Raw genomic sequence first — 15524 nt, forward strand, 5'->3', positions numbered from 1 at the left:
GTTGATGACTTAATTTAATTACAAATCATGTTTCTTTTATCCCTTTTTAATAACTGATCGGGATAGGAGACTATCGAGGGCGTGTCTATTTGAAAGTTAGTTACTGAGATACGTATTCAATCTATTTTTTTTATACCTCTTACTTAGTAAAATGAGTTTCACTTTACAAAGTGGAACACAATTTTCACTAACGTGGCGCCAGCGAGACGTATGATAATTCGAAATCATTGTTATAAAAATTGATATTATAAAAAAGCAAAGCATACATTCTAGAAAGATACTTCTTGTTGGTCTGTCAAAAGTAAAACGGTATTTCAAATTGCAATGTATATGGCCACTGCTATGATCGAAGATTTACTCGTCTCTCACCATGTATTATATTTCATCTATGTTGTATTATGATAATGAAATAAAATTTATTGTGCAATATTTTATGATACTATATATATTTCCTTGCCCGCTACGTTTACTTGTATAATAAGACTGATCATGTATGATAGCAAACGCTATCATAAAATGAAGGACACTATAGCATATAATAATATTTGTTAAAGCGGTAGGGTCCCAGGGTGGGGTTCTTAAAAGTTGTGGTTATAAGCATGACCTGACAAATGCATGGTGACCTGTTAGAAATCAGCTCAGTTATTTCAATTCCAATTGACTTATTTTCAAGCCGGTCTTTTATGATTAAAGTTCTTTTATTCCACTAAAACTTGTTTGATTAATTTAACAGATTTTATCAGAAATGAGTTTCCTCATTAGGCGCATGGTTCCAATGGTTCTAGACTTAAAAAAAAGACATTGATACTGTAAATCCTGACATACTTTCAAAGAAATTAGAAGTAATGGGTTAGATTCTGCATGTATATCAGTCATGGTTTACATCATATTTATCTAATCGTCATCAAGAAGTGAATTAGTATATACAGACGGTATTATCTGATTCACTGACAATTAAATGCGGAGTTCCACAAGGAAGCATTTTAGGCCCCATTCTATATATGTGGTATATCAACGATATGCTAAAGGAGCTAAATTACTTTTATATGCTGACGATAGTGTCTGGCTATATACAAATTCTAGGACAACTGAAGAAAAGTTGGTGAAGAACTGGCAAATTGAATCGAATGGATCACTGACAAACAATGTCAGTTTACATGTCGGGAAACGGAAAGCATTCTATTTTGGTTCAAATGGAAAGTTGAATAAACACATGATTTGATGGTTTAATGCAAAGATCAAATAATTGACAGATAAGATTCTGTAAAATACTTGGGAGTTGAATTAACAAGTGACCTACCATGGACGGGCTTGGTAGCCTCAATCGCCAAAAGGTCTCATTCTCGCTTAATTTCTTTTTGTATAGATACCGAACCTGTTTTAATATGATGTCGATATGTATTTTGTGATTTATTTTAATACAATGCCTATTCGACCATATGCTAATGCAGCTCGGTACGGTAGTCTGAGTGTGATGGATTAGAAAAACTTAAGAATGATTCAGAATACAATCGCAAGATTCATAAATGCTTCAGGCCCGAAAACGCACGTCGGATGTCATGAAATTGAAAACGCAAGATTACTCAATGTAGGTCAAACATCTACACAACTAGTAGAGGACCACATTCGTAAAACAAAAAATGAACTCGGATAAATAAGATCACTACATATCCAATCATTTCATACGTGTCTCAAATATCCATAGGCACGATACTATAAATAGTAATGCTAATTTTCTATTACCAAAACGTGAAAGGAAATGTAAATGCAACCGTAACGTAATTATTATTTTAGAATCACCTTTTCTTATTATCAATAGCATGCAGCTTTGGAATTATCTTTTCCTAATCATTGTAATTCTTTTAAAGAATATTCCTCACTTTAAAAGTGCCCTTAAAAAAAACCTAAAGCTGGAATCTACTCGAGAAAAGTATTAACTATAAAAAAAATGTATCATGTACAATTACGTTCACTATTGTAAAAAATATTTTTTCTTTCAATCTTTATTGATCAAAACAATAAATCACAGTATAAATCAAACAAATCAACAAGCTATTTACATGATTAAACAGAGCAGCACTTACATACATGTAGGTATATACTTGTCAAGACAGATATATAAAACAAATTAGATATCAAATCTCCACTTTTTAAAATGTACAGGTAATTTACCATTTTTCTTCCCTAAAACATATTCAATATCCTTAATACCTTTGATACGAGCTTTGAATTCCACAATATTTGGGGTTTTGTTATTAAATTTACAAAAGTGAACATAGTATTCGAAAGCAAGGAAAATGAATGTTAGAAAATTATCACCTTGAATACCAAAAATCTTTACAAAGGGGGAAAGGATAATATTCGAATGTTGTTTTTGGTTTATTATAGATAAAAGATCGTCCCATACAATGTTAACCACCGGACAATCACAAAATATATGTACAATTGTTTCAGGGTCTCTTTTACAGAATGAACAGTTTGGGGAATCTTTTCTCTTGATTTTAAATAAAAATGCATTTAGGGCGATTGTCATGTGAAACACCCACTATTGTATAAAATATAGGTTGTGTTAAGATAAAATCTCGCTTGATATATATAAAAGATAATTGTTTCCTTGAGATTCTAGTAAATTGTTTGATCAATGAATATGTCAGTTTATACAATGTTCTTGTACTTGTCATTGATAATTATGTTGTTACAATAATGTTTTTGTACCATACCGTAAAAGGACCCCACTTGAAGGTTTTCGGTTTCCACGGATTATCGTGTCAATGAATTCTTTCCATTTATTGTTTTTCGCACCTTGTTATGTTTTTGACGAATAAAATCAAACAATCAAGTGATTCTGTTAAGGATCCTCGTAATTTTATTTTCTTTTGTCAAAATCTAATCATTTTTTCTATGGGTATGTGAAACCTGCTCCCACTATCATCATTATGATTGGAACAATTTGAGGTTCCCATTTATCACCAAAACGTTTCAATAGTCCTGTCAAGTCCACTAAAGAGTTGTGATTGAGACAATCAAGCTTGACTATGGTCAGTGGAGCGTTGTGGCCCAGTGGATTAGTCTCCGGACTCTGGAACAGAGGGTCGTGGGTTCGAATCCCAACCATGGCGTAATTTCCTTCAGCAAGAAATTGATCCACAATGTGCTGCACTCGACCCAGGTGAGGTAAATGGGTACCTGGCAGGAATTTATTCCTTGAAACCCAGCGCGCGTAACATCTGCACTGCTAAAGCCAGGGTAATTATGCTGCATATACAGTAGAGCGCTTAGAGACTTCTGACAAAGTAAGTGTTGAGCGCTATATAAGCAAGTATAATTATTATTATGGTCATCCATTAAAGTCATAATTTTCATTCATGGAATTTCCACAACATCCATTTGGAAAAGAGGAGGATTACATTGAATAGTAAAGACACTGATACACGAGAATGCGTGTGAACAGAAAAAAGCCCATGAATTTAAGATAGTGTGATTGATTTAAAAAAAGATGTGATTGATTGGATCAATTGCAAATCTTTATTGGATTGTTCTCTGATATATTTGGAGATCATATCGTTTCTTCTATGGCACAAGGATACCATATATGGCAATTGCCTCGCCGATATTTTTGTGAGTGCGTTTTTTTCATCAATCGTCGTACTTGCCAAGGTGTCGTGGTGCCCAATCAGACATGTGAAAGTCCGGGGTTCGATTCCCGGCCACGGCACCCATGCCCGTGAGTAATGCAGGGGTTCTTTTATCCTGCATTAATAAATACATGGAAGTGCTATATATGCAGAGGCGTAATTAGCCGAACATTTTCAGGAGGCTGTATGGTGTATCTTTTACTGATCCACAATGTGCTGCACTCAACCCAGGTGAGGTAAATGATGGGTACCGGTAGGAAGTAATTCCTTAAAAAGCTGTGTGCACTATGAACGCCTTGTTTAGCCGGGTGATATAGGAGCACCTTGAGCACCTAACAAGGTGGATATGTGCGCAATATAAATACCCTATATTATTATTATTATTTACAATTTACAAAAAAAAGTTGCGAGCGAGCAACAATTTCGACATTTTTATTCCAAAAAATCCAATTTTGTGATTGATGTTGACATGATATTTAGAAAATTATATATTTTGTCATTTTCTCTATCCCTTTCTCTTTTTTTTCTTGGGTTTGATTTTTTGCCCCCCCCCCCCCCTTCTGCACGCCAGTGGCTATATGCATTCTGTTAACTAGGTGCGCACTTCTTATATACTTCTTTACAGACAAATATTTTTTGTGATTATATTACATTATGCCTATTTCACAGGCCTACAAGAATTATAGGATTAAACAAAGTGGTTGATCTAAGATGATTAAGAGAAACAAATTCAGATCTACGTAAAGTACATGATTCAATAATAAATAAATAATATAGGATTTGTATAGCGCACGTATCCACCTTGCTAGGTGTTTAAGACGCTCCTATATTACCCCGGCTAAGCTTAGTCTACCGATTCTGGTGCGCATAGCTTCTTGAGGAATTACTTCCTGCCGGTATCCATTTACCTCACCTGGGTTGAGTGCAGCACAATGTGAGTGAATTTCTTGCTGAAGGAAAAAAAACACAATGTATTGGAATCGAACCCACGTCCTTCATATTCACCCTAGATTACGACGCCCCCCTTCCTTTGCCTGTAATATCTTTTCTAATAAAGAAAGCATTTAGCCCTCTTTTTTAAAATAAACATAACATTTCGACGAAAGGGGGCATTTATTAATTTTTTCTTCACCTGTTTTCGACCCACTCCTTCCTAAAAAAATAGATCTGGGGCCCGTTGCATAAAACTTTTTCCTGAAAAAACTCAGGTTGTTTTTACCGGAGTTTTTGGCCTATATTAAAGTCAATGCCAGAAATCAGACTAACCTTAGTTTTCAGTTTTTACCAGAGTTTTCTCAGGTAAAAAGTTTTATACAACAGGCACCTGATGACATGGTAGATACATGCTGCAAAAACTGGAGAGTTAATTTAACACCAGTCCAGAATCTTTACATGACCGCACCAGAGAGGTGTTGAAACAACACCGGTTTAAAATCAAATCGATATTGTTTTGACACTAATTAGTGTTGTATTAACGCCTATCTGGAATTAGTCCAAAACCAAACTGGTGTTAATTTAACACTTCTCTGGTATGGTCAAATATAGATTCCGGACTGGTGTTAAATTAACACCGCAGTTTATGCAGTGCAGTGGTCCATAATGATCCAACATGGCGTATGGAACAATATATATATAAAAAACACAGACAAACAATACAGATTACAGAATAAAGAGTATTTTTCTGATCAAATAAAACATTTCCAAGATATCTGTTTATATCTGTTTATTTTGGCTCAATCGTATAAGAGCTTACACGGGGCCTATATAGTGGCATAAGGAAGATACATGGTGCAAGTTTGTTCCAGGAAACAAATCTGGCCATCTAAGCATTCCAATATACAAAAACTATCATTATAGCATGTGTAGCTTATCTTGATAAAAGACAACACCTTTATTCTTGCCCGCTCGCTCAGCTCGATCAAAATACCTCCATCACTGTTGTTAATTTAGCAACCTGTTTAAAGGAATGACGCCCATGTTCCTAAATAAACATCTTTCAATGCCACATATTGATTTCAATATAGGAAATGTCGGTTTGAAGTGGAATTTACACTAATTAAAATTCAAATATATTTAGATTTTGATTTTTCATTAAAAATATATTATATACTTCTCTGGTGGTAAAAGTCTAAGACTTCAATGTTCTCTCAGCTGTGAGTATAAACAATTGGCATTATGTTAAATTGAAATGTATACGACTCATATTTACTGCATGTAAACTTTTCCCGAATATTTAGTATCGAAGGAACAACACTTAGTTCAATTTCGTATCTAGGAATTAGTTAGTTAATGCAAGCAATGATTAGCCAGCAAAAATTTAAATGATAACTGAACTAAAACCTGTTTGACCAACATTACTATGATGACATTTACAAAAGAAATGACATGTTCCCATTATAAGAACGTGGTTCCTGAAAATGAGCTAAAGAAACCCCTTAACTTATACCTTAAAAGCTTAGAAGCAATAATTTCTGGGGAAAAAATGCTGAACTTGCAACAAAGCGAGAAGAGGTTCTTTCTCAAATAAAAACGCGCAAACCACTGTAATTACAACAGAGCGAAAATCGCGTATTTTCTCAAATAAAAATGCTTAACTGCTAAACTTACCAGAAAACGAGGACGAGGTACTTTCTAAAATAAAACTGCTTAAAATATTGCTCAAATTTACCCCCAAAGCGAGATGCCGTACTTTCTCAAATAAAAACGTTCAACTGTTTAAATTACACCAGAGCGAGAACACAGTAGTTTCTCAAATAAAAACGTTTAACTGTTTAACATACACCAGAGCGAGAACACAGTACTTTCTCCAATAAAAATGGTTTAACTGCTTAACTTACACCCAAAGCGAGGACGTTGTAATTTCTTTATAAAAAAACGCTTAACTTATCCACAAAGTAAAGACACGGTACTCTCTCAAATATAAAAGCTAAACTGTTTAACATTGTTCAGTATACTCTTGTTTTTATTGAAAAACAATCACGAACATTCACAATATTTACAAGTGACCAATATTGCACGAAACTTACCCCGAAGCGAGGACGTGGTCCCTTCTCCTACCGTTTGTCCCAGGCGGAGGTGAACGAAAGAAGAGCCGTCGTCAGTATTCTTGTGAATAAAACACCGAAATAAAAATCTTCAAACGGACAGGGCCGTGCTATTGCTATAGTTGCCGACGCCAAACGGGGCCAGAAAAAGAAAGTCCAAAGCCTCTCCACTCTATTTCAACCACCTGAGTCTTCATCTGATTCCCTCACTGCCTCTGAATTTCACCTGTCTTACTCCTCCACTCGAGATGAGCTCTGGAAGTTATGCACACGGCACTAGTGTTGTGTGGCGGGGGGGGGGGGGGAGACGATAATATACTCATGTGAGTCAATTTTCTGCTCGTGATGTAGTCGTTCACATCTTTTTTTTTCTTGTTTTTTTGTGGGGGGGGGGGGTTACAGGAATTGTGGGCAAGAGAAATCCATAAAGCTAGATTTACCCCCTCATGCAGGTTCACCCTCGGATTCACCTTATAAAGATCGCAAAGCAGAGCTAAGCTCGGGAGTAGTGTAATCATCTCACAAAGAATAACAATAAGTCAAATATGAAATAGGCATATTTTCAAACAGCCACTTCATCTGAGTGTGCATTATTGCGATCTGAACGGGGATGTTGATCACGACCCGCGGGAGGGGGGGGGGGGTTCCTGGATAAAACTGGTGCGTGGCGTCACTCTGACAGAATTGCAATGTTGGGGAGGTTCGCAACAGAAATGTTAAAAAAATCAGAATTAATTTCTCGTTTGGAAAACTTTGCATTTTTCATTAGATATTATAACTCGGTGTAAGATATTGTAATTAGGTATACAATGGAGATTAAAGGTATTGTTTAACTTTGTGAGCAGCCGATTTAAAAAATTCTCAAACCAAGATGAAACATGTGTACAAGTGCAGGTATTAGAACTAATTAACACTGAAAACAACCATTATTTAGAATGAAAAGCTAAAACTACAAGGCAAACCCCGATTTTGTAACTAGGCGTCTTATAGACACCTAAATAGTACACATAAGTGTATGGGATGAAATTAAGATGGTGTTTCCGGTCACTTTATACTTCAATTTTTGAAGCACTAAATAATCATTTTCGAACGCAATTTTTTCTGGGCTTCATTTTTGGAACATATCACAGACACAGGTGACAAGTGTGACGTTCTAGCTCAGATTTTTTAAAAGTCAAACCAATGTTAACCAATCAGTTTAAGGGATTTGCGAAGTCTTTTTTTTATTTGAAATCAAAGAGTAAGGAATATGTATTCAAATGACATTGATTAAGAATGGTAAAAACAACATAATTATAACGAAGGAAACGATGCCATCTTGGGCCAATAAACCAAACATAAATCCACACAGAAAACTCAGATACATGTACGACGTGTCTGAGACTCGCCGAATAGTTTTCAATTTAATTTTCTTTGGCAGAGCTGCACATGCTGCTGAATATCTTACGAAACGTGCGCAGTCAGCCCCGTGAAATAAAGTGAAAGTCATCTCTTATCACGTTAATACCAACTGAGAATTATTAATTCACAATATTTATTAATTTTCAGAGGAGGAATATACAAGTAGATGAAATAATGTAAGTTCGTTCTAGTTACTGGATGTTGCTTTGGTTAACTCGCTAATTGAAACCTGATTAATTGCTTTTCGAGGGATCTAGCATTCCCCCCTTTTTGTATAAATATATTCATTTTTCCTTAATGTTCGATTGACTGATTAAACTATTATTTTGATATACTTGATCTGTCATTTTCGATTAATTTCTTATAGGTCTTATCAAACGAAGCCAGTGCATAAATGTTTGAGAAAGTAGACGTAACATTTCGAAAAGTAATGAGGTCTTTGGCTATAAATCTGCTGATGTATACTGTAAAGACAGTCATATGTTTTAATAATAATGATAATACAAAATAGTTTATATAGCGTATTTCCATTTCGATTGAATTCTTAAGGCGCTTTATAGAAGAGAGCAAAACATAAAAGTAAAGAGAACTAAGTACAAGAAGGGTAATATTTCAAATGAGGACAAATGTCTGTCTTCAAGCCTTGTACCTGCTGATGAAAAAAATGAAATTTTAGATTGCCCTTGAACATGTTAAAGGATGTTGCAGAGTTTGAGTTCTTCAACTCCTGTGGTAGTGAATTCCACGGGGCTGGTCCGGCATGAGCAAAGGCTCAATCGCCTTAGGATTTTTGTTAGATAGTGGAATATGTAAGAAACTAGATTGGGATGATCGCAGTGTGCGTGCAGGTAATCGGGTGCGGATCCATTGATGATATGATAAACCAAAAGTAGAATTTTTAAAACTATGCGATCCTTTATCGGCAACCAATGGAGGTCTTTTAAGAACAGATGTGATGTGTTCGTGTACATTTGACAGAGAAACAATGCGAGCTGCTAAATTCTGAAGTTTTTGAAGTCGGGTAATTTTTGTCTCGTTTGTGTTTTGGAAATATTCTTCTCTTCAATATTACCTCATCTAATATCAAGAAACTTGATAATATGCTCAGAATTCAGCTACTAGTAAATTCAAAGAAACATCAAAGTATATGTAGATCCATCTTGTTCTGAAAAGAAATTACATTGGCATCCAATTATTTGGTGCCAATTCACGAACCTATAGACAGTCTAAAATTATTATTCCTCTTGCATAGATTGTTTTAAATGCTACGGCGCCAAATATCTACAAGACTTTTAATGCCTTATACACCTATCCAGCTCACACCAGCATCTTCTCAAGACCCCACAACCAGAGTAGCCTTTGGTGAACGGGATTTTTTATTTGCCGCAGCTCCTTCTTTTATAAATAATTTACCATTAAAGAACAAGTCCATCCCAACAAAAAGGTGATTTGAATAGAAGGAGAAGAATTAAACAAGCATAACACTGAAAATTTCATCAAAATCAGATGTAAAATAAGAAAGTTATGACATGTTAAAGTTTCGCTTAATTTCACAAAACAGTTATATATGCACTTCCTGTTCGGTATGCAAATGAGGGAACCGATGACATCACCCACTCACTATTGTTTCTTTTGTACTTTATTATATGAAATATGAAATATTTTTATTTTCTCGCCACTGTCATGTGAAACAAAGTTTCACTCCTCCCTGAACACATGGCATTCCATTGTTTTAACGTTTTATGGTTCAAGCAACGGGGTCCTAATTGTCAAATTCGTAAAAAATGAAATATTGTATAATTCAAACAATAAAAAACAAAAGAAATAGCGAGTGAGTGACATCATCGACTCTCTCATTTGCATATCACTGGGTTGAGCATAGACCTGTTTGGGAAAAATAAGCGGAACTTTAAAATATCATAACTTTCTTATTTTACATCCGATATTAATGATATTGATGAAGTTTTCAGCGTTATTCATGTTTGATTTTTCTCTATTTATTTAAATCAACTTTTTCTGAGGTGGACTTGATCTTTAAATTTTAGACGTTCAACATCATGAGAGACTTCTAAATCTAAACTGTAGTCTTATCTTTTCTAACAGTGTCAGTTCTTCCCCACAAAGACATTCATCCAAAGTCTCTTTTCGAATCGGAATTTATTTCTAAATAGACGGCGCTTTATAAATGTCCATTAGATGAGATATCATCATTATGCTGATAATGATTATAATCTCTGAAACTAATGTAAAATCAAATTGTGTTTCAGAATAGAAAAAAAATCCCTCATGTTTAGCGTACATTATGTTTTGGTTTAATTTGGATAATGTGCTATAGCCTATAAAAATATTTCCATTGAGAAAACTGGTAAACTGCGCCGAGGCGTCTAATAGTATAAAACATAACATTTCTTTCAGGAAAACCTGTAAAGTAAATGATATTGAAAGTTCTTTTCGCTATCAGTTTCTTAACAGTTAGTTTACTGTTTGATTTTAGAGAGTCATCTCAAGCGGGGACTCTATGAAATACAAGCATCTTCATTTAACCGTGCATGGGAGTTCCCATACATGCCACTTGCTTTCAAGATAATGAAACGAAAATATTTTGATTTTTTTTTATTAGAAATACTGAATCGTAATATTGGCGCACCTTAATTTATTTTTGATTAAATCAAATGCCAAGCAGTTATTCTGGCACATATTCTTTTAGATTTAAAATTAAATCCCAAATCCATCCTTTCGCTCAGTGTATGTTGTGTTGTCTGTAAATGTGGGTATATTTTCTGTGTGAGTTTAAAATGATAATAGTGTGTAAAAATGTAACAACAAAGACAAAGCATATATCGCCAAGAAAAAAATGTTATCAAGAAGCCTGGTCCCATTATCTGTCGCATCCTCTTAGCATTTTGCGCCGTATTACATATTTTGTTCACCAGATTACAAAGACAATACACTTCATATGCATTTCGACAATATCATATTTCGTTGAAATGTCTATTTTTGGCATGATGAAAGCGAGATTCTTCTATACCAAATGTCTTTTTCCATTTATTGAATGTAGTTTTATACTTCATAAATATGTCCATATTGTTGTTTTCGTTCTCCCTGTTAAAGCTTTTCTTACTTTCTGAATGGAACACCAAATTTAAACAGTGCTTAATGCTTCATGTAAAACCGAAAGCAACACTATTGGTGATGTATAAGTTACATGTATTTACATGACTTTGGTGTCTATCTTATGATTTAAGCGCTATCTATTTATCTGTTACGTGCCTTTTCTCATAATTGTTTTGTAAGACTTCATTCTATCATCCAAACCGATTCGTTTTTAGACTTTGAATCGGTGTAGGTACTTTGTATAGCATCTCTTTATGAAATAACTTTTCATTATTATCCGCGCATGTAGCTTCGTAATACAGATTATTTCAAAACGACGTGTTATATCTTCAGGCATGATCCACATGCTTCTTTATTTGACGTAGGCTGGTTGTTGATTTTTATTTTGGTGTATAGATATGGAAATAAAGATTTGATAATCTTTTCGATCGTCGTTTTTTACAAGGTTTATCAAATCTCGTAAATAACGTCAATGTTTCCCCCCACCAACACATTCTTGGTGGTTTTCGCACACACACTCTCTCTCTCCCTCACACCCACCCACCCACACACACGCACCCCCACTTTTTCAATATGTTTTTATTAAGGATTCAATCTTAAAAAATACAAATCTTCATTATATATCAACAGGAAAATACAAAATTATTCACCCCAAAGCAAAAATTGAAGCAAATAATGCAATGGAATAAATACCTTATAAATGCATTTGTCATGCTAAAAACACTGAGCTCAGCCCAGCACCCTCTATGTAACATAACAATGCATCGTGGAGCGTTGTGGCCCAGTGGATTAGTCTCCGGACTTTGAAACAGAGGGTCGTGGGTTCGAATCCCAGCCATGGCGTAATTTCCTTCAGCAAGAAACTGATCCACAGTGTGCTGCACTCAACCCAGGTGAGGTAAATGGGTACCGGTAGGAAGTAATTCCTTAAGAAGCTGTGTGCGCTATGAACGTCTAGCTTAGCTGGGTAATATAGGAGCGCCTTGAGCACCTAACAAGGTGGATTATGTGCGCAATATGATTATCCTATATTATTATTATTATTATAAAAATGCCTATAATTAATATTGAATGATTTGCAGTAATCCATTTTATATTCAGCTTCCGCATGCAATAGAAAAAACACGCGTACATTGACATTATGAACGCATACACACATCCCCTCACACATACATTAACAAATACATCTACGAATATGTTCTTTAACATTTAATTTTGACGTAGGGTACAGAAAAACAGAATCAGCCAATCAGATTGAAACAAGAGAAGCGGAAACAAATTGGAAAAAAAACAGTACAAAATCGATCATCAAGAGTTACAAGAAAAATCACACTCGCACCACACTAGACACATCCTACCCGTTCACATTCAAATCTGTATTCACCTCCAGTTCATCCCATTTCTGTATAATATGGAAACTTCTCTTGCCTGATTTTGATGCCAGATGACTTTCTTCCTCTATGCAACCCGTAATATATTTCTCTATTCTGACGAATGAGGGTACCCGGTCTTCAGCTCTAGAATTAAAATTCGTATATTTCATAAATAAAATAACGGGATTAACACATTCATGTCTACTGAATTTCCAGGTAATCCTAAGAATATATCCCTCGAATATAAAGTTCTTAATTCAGCTAAACAAAAATGATCGATACAAAATTTCCACAGAGGTTTAACTTTCATACTATCCATGAATATATGGATTCGGGTTGTGTACAATAAAACTAGCAGTATATAATCCCCCACAAAATCAAAGCTCTTCAAATGTTCTTTTCCATGCAGAAGCTTAAACTAAAATTCCCTTTATTTTCTTATTCGATTTGCACTTCTGATATATCCAAGTAATTTGCAAATTTCTACATCACATTAACATTAAAATCTCCCCTAAACACGCACACACCCCGCATTCACCCCACACACCCATACACTAATCCTCTCTCCATCTCAATTGCCTTCTTTCTTTGTCTCTCTTCTTTCTTCCCTACACGTTCTCTCTCTCTCTGTCTTTCTTTCTCTTCTTCCCTGTTTTTTCACTCGATCTCTTCCCATATACCCATCTCACTCTGTCGCTCTTCAACGATACCAAACCTTTACTATTAACTCTCTCTCTCTCTTATTTTCAAATCTCCAATCCCAGGGGCCCAATGCTCATCCAATGCTCTTCCTTAATTCAAATAAAACTAAGAACCACAAAAAGACAGAGAATATAACAACAACATGTGTAATAATATGTATCTAAAGCTAAGGGTGGGAGGTGTCGGATGCGAGTGGTATAGCCAGAAAGTGTATGATAATATGTATTCAACGCGGGAGAGGTGTTAGAAAAATGGACGACTTGGAGAAGAAAATCGGATCACATTTAGGCGAAAATCACCCCCCGGCGGCCTTTATTTCATCTTATAGTGTAACTGTAGAATTTAAAGCTTGTTAGTTACCTCTGTCTTGTTTCGCCGGCTGCGGGACCGGCTGTCGATGGGATGCCCAAAACACGATAAAAGGCCGACGACCCTGGCTAGTTCTACATCTTACACTGCAAAAACTGCGGTGTTAATTAAACACCAGTATGAAATCTCACCACACCAGAGAAGTGTTAAAACAACACAGGTCTCAAATCAAATCGATGCTGTTTTAACACTAACTTGTGTTGTATCAACGCCTATCTGGAATTGGTCCAAAACCAAACCGGTGTTATTTTACCACTTCTGTGGTGTGGTCATTACAAAGATTCCGGACTGGTGTTAAATTAACATCGCAGTTTTTGCATTGTATAGAATAAAACCTTATCCCCCCTCCCCTCTTTCGATGTGCTTTCGAAGAATACAAAAAACTATTTGGATATAAGTTTCCAGTGGATATTAAAATCAAAATTATACAAAATAAACTGCAGCCCCCCACACTTTTTTTTCAAAAACCATGTAAAAAATCGTAAAAATTACCTTATGATTGTTATTTTTTGCATGGTCAGCCCCCCCCCACCTTTGGCTCAGCCCCTCCACTTTGCAAACCGTTCTGCATCCCCTGATGAGGCTGATGTTAAATTAACATCGGTGTTTTTTGCAGGGTACTTTCATATTATTATGTTACATTCCCTTAGATTGTACTTCGTCTGAATTTCCGTTTGGTTTTATTCGCAATGATCTCTTTCCATTTCGTTGCAGTCCCTTTGTTTGATAGCATTTCCCCGAAATGCTTACAGAGCTGATTTACAACTTTGACTTCTTTGTGTGATGCGCGTCTACACACCTTTCAGCTAATTCTCCCTCGATAAAACTCTTTTAAATCACTAAAAGAAATTTACAATCGATTGCTCTTCAATGCCAAGTCTCAAAATCGAAGTCATTCAATTGCTTCATGAAAGAATCAAGGCCGGCCTCGATACCACAATATGGCCTGCCTTGTATTTTCGGTCTTGTGCACAAATTCGCAAATGTTCGCTAGGCAGCCTTCTCCCTTCAACGAAAGTATTGATTTGCTATAATATGATTCGTGTTTATTATAACTTTGCAATTAATATTTGCAATTTCTTCAAATTTATTGAACGTTGAATTGATGATGTATCAAAATAGACACTCGACCAGAATGTAGAATGCAAGTGAAACGAATAGACTAACCTCATTCAATACCCTCAAAATGGTACACTTAAAATTGTATTTAAAATTCATGAATTACACCGGATCGGCTGTGGATAATGACGGGCCAGAAATGATGAGTTTTCTAAATGAATTTTGATTAATCTAGAGTTTGACAGCCAACAATAGCCGATGTCGATCCCGGCAAATTTTCAATCCCTGTAATATCAGACCAACTGATAATGTGAGTTACAAAACCAGATCACACGGGCTTATATCACAAATATTTAGACATACAGTGTTAAAAAACTGATTTTATAGAAAAAAGAAAAATTATGCAGAAAGCAATGACAGTATCATTCTGTAAATTCATAAAACAGGAATTTTTCTGCAATTTAAGAGAACAGGTCTGTTTAAAAAGGGGAAAAGGGTGTTTGTAAGATTCAATAAGCCAAATACCAATACCCTGTAAGATTACAGGTGTTCTCGAGACTCTGCTGCAGGAACTTCTTTTATTTTTAGGATGAATTTTCTAGCAGTGATATAACCCAAATCAACGGCGCAATGATAAGGGAGCTTCAGGCAAAAATACCACAACCAAGAAAAAAAGTTTCAAGTTTATTTATTCTAAACCAAAACCATCACATCATAATCAAAATAGATGTAAATAAAACGTGAATGAGCACATGAACGTACATCAATCAGACTACAGCATACACGAATTGGTTTTAGGACCCCTTTAAAAGTAAAGCTTGTGAGCG

Source organism: Lytechinus variegatus, chromosome 12, assembly GCF_018143015.1.
Source record: "Lytechinus variegatus isolate NC3 chromosome 12, Lvar_3.0, whole genome shotgun sequence".
NCBI lineage: Eukaryota > Metazoa > Echinodermata > Echinoidea > Temnopleuroida > Toxopneustidae > Lytechinus > Lytechinus variegatus.